This window comes from Panthera leo, chromosome B1 (genome assembly GCF_018350215.1).
Source record: "Panthera leo isolate Ple1 chromosome B1, P.leo_Ple1_pat1.1, whole genome shotgun sequence".
NCBI lineage: Eukaryota > Metazoa > Chordata > Mammalia > Carnivora > Felidae > Panthera > Panthera leo.
In genome coordinates, this window is record NC_056682.1 from 176,694,248 (window position 1) to 176,696,943 (window position 2,696).

General features: G+C 33.0%; 1 pseudogene; it reads right to left on the reverse strand.

Annotated features, from left to right (window-relative positions):
* Positions 1 to 2,117: 2,117 nt before the first annotated feature.
* Positions 2,118 to 2,292, reverse strand: LOC122217185 (annotated as a pseudogene).
* Positions 2,293 to 2,696: the final 404 nt, after the last annotated feature.

The following is a 2,696-nucleotide window of genomic DNA, read 5'->3' on the forward strand; positions in this document are numbered from 1 at the left end:
GATGTCAGATAACATAAAAATACTGCAGAAAGAAAGGAACAAAAGAGTTTCCCAACAGACAATGAAAGCACATCAGAAAGACAAATGCACGTAACACATTAAAACCATTACCTACCATTTCACCACAATTAATGGTACTTAATAAAATGATAAAAGATAGGAAAAAATAGCAGGTATATAAGTGAAACATACTTAGGGCATTCCCACAAAGTCATGTAAATTGAATAAGAATTACATATTTTTTTCCCAAACAGAAATGAAGAGTAATGAGTAATACAAAAATGAATAAATATATCAGATAATCCCTTAAATGAAAAGTTAATGAAAGAGTAACAGTTTATTTTTTCCCCAAAGAGCACCAGTTTATGAATCAAAATATGGTAGCATGGATGGGTTCCTGGAGCAAAAAGGACATTAGATAAAACCCAAGGGATTCTGAATAGACTATTTTTGTTAATAATATATCAACAGTAGTTCATTAATTTTCATAAATATGCCACACTAATATGTGAATGATAGTAGAAATTATACTCGGGGAGGTGGGGAAGTTTATGGACAGCCTTTACTATCTGCTCGGTTTTTTCTGTAAATCTAAAACTTATCTAAAAAATAAACTTTATTCATAAAAAAACCCCACAATCCTATAGTACTAAAAAGTATATTACAAGTACCTAAAGAAACTAAACTGATGAGTGTTCCAGTTCAGTTACTAACATTAAAAGGAAAATTCCTTGAAATTTTCAAAAGGCTACTATGGGGTTTTCTGTTAACAATTCCAAACTGATCTTTCTTTTTCTTTTTTTTTTTTTTTTATTACTTCTTATAAGTAAAATTTAGAAAACTTACTATTACTGCCACCATGATTTACTTTCTGATAATAGGTATCTCCTAGTAGACCCAATGGAAATTTCCTACATAGCCAATAATTTAACATATCCATAAGGAATAATCCCAAGTATTATGTGAAGTGTTTTCGACACCTGGTATAAAAAGGAAATGAACACTTATGGTCTTTAATCATTTCTTTCACTCTATAATTTTAGGCTCTAGGTATGTACTTAATATTCCCCAACATATTTTGTGGTCTGGAGACAGAATAAAGGAATATAATGCCTGTTTTCCTTTCATCCAATGAACTTTATAATGAAAAAGCATAGAGACCTCCACAATAAATTGCAAATCAGTTTCATTGAAACTAACATATTGATGAACTTACATAACAACATTATTAAACACACTAATAATATTTGTATGTAAACATTTATTTGAGACTTTTTCCTTGACATCTCTGGAAAATAATGATCTCATCTGAGTAGCTAATAGACTTCCTTTTGTTATATAAACCTATATATATATATATATATTTTTTTTTTTTCATCTTAACTTTTATACCAGCAAGCTCAGAACACACCTTTTACCTCAGTTTCTTATGCTGTCCTCCAGGCTTCTTTTTTATAAAGTTGTTTTTTAAGTTTATCTTGGCTCAAGTAATTTTTAGAAATAGATAAGTTAGAAATAAATATACAAGCAAAATGCATAAAGAATTATCAAACTGCAGGATTACTAGATAAACCCTGTATTACACTCACTTCTGGTTCTGGCATAACACTTCAGGTCGGACAAAGTTATCTGCGCTTAGGAAAATGTCCAAATTAGTACAAAAACAGGTCTCTTGAAATTTCCTGTTGCCACTGGAAACCATGCAATGAGAGATTTCAGTATTAAAATGACCTAAAACTGGATCCAATAGCTTAAATAGGACTTCTAGAAGCAAACTGCCCAGGCTATTGCCCACAATTTTGATATGATTCCTTTTCTTCCTTCCTTCCTTCCTTCCTTCCTTCCTTCCTTCCTTCCTTCCTTCCTTCCTTCCTCCCTCCCTCCCTCCCTCCCTCCCTCCCTCTCTCTCTCTCTCTTTCTCTTTCTTTCTTTCTTTCTTTCTTTCTTTCTTTCTTTCTTTCTTTCTTTTCACTTCCTGGGTATGTTTATACATGCCAAAATGAAAGCAATACATCTACAAGGGCACAGCGATGCTCCATGTTCCTATCTAACAGAGCTTGCTGAGGTTTACAGCCAGACTGATGTTCCAGCCGATGTGTACTCCAGAGTAAAACTGGCTAATGATGACCATGAACAGGTGCAGGACTCGAAGTTTTTACTTCTTTTATCATCACTCCTGATTTTATAAATGATGAAGCCCATCAACCCCATTCCTATCCAAATCTCCTGGTAAATTTGGGTATAATAGGACTTCATGAAGACCCAAACATTTTTAACAAAGCTTTGAAGCATCTCAGCACAGGACCTCCAGCTCAGGACGCCCCATCTAGTCGGCCAACAACAAGGAAAAGGTCATTGAGTGATATGATTCCTCTTGAGGATGTAAAATTGCAATGTCTTATTTAGCTTCATTGTCTTAGCCAGTATCTAAGAAAACGTCCACAAATCTTTCTGAATCCTCACAACAGACAAATACAACAACTGATTATTCTGTCTTAAATGTTATTTTTATTTCCATAACCTAATTGACTCTTTTATTAGTCAACTTTATTTGACAGTTCAAGGTTTATTAGAATTTGTAGAAACCTGGAATGTTCCTGCAAAAAAAAAAAAAAAAAAAAAAAAAAGCCTACCCATCCAGATGTAATCTTACTCAGAGTTTTACAAAAGTTTAAATGTTTTTCCATCAAATTGGT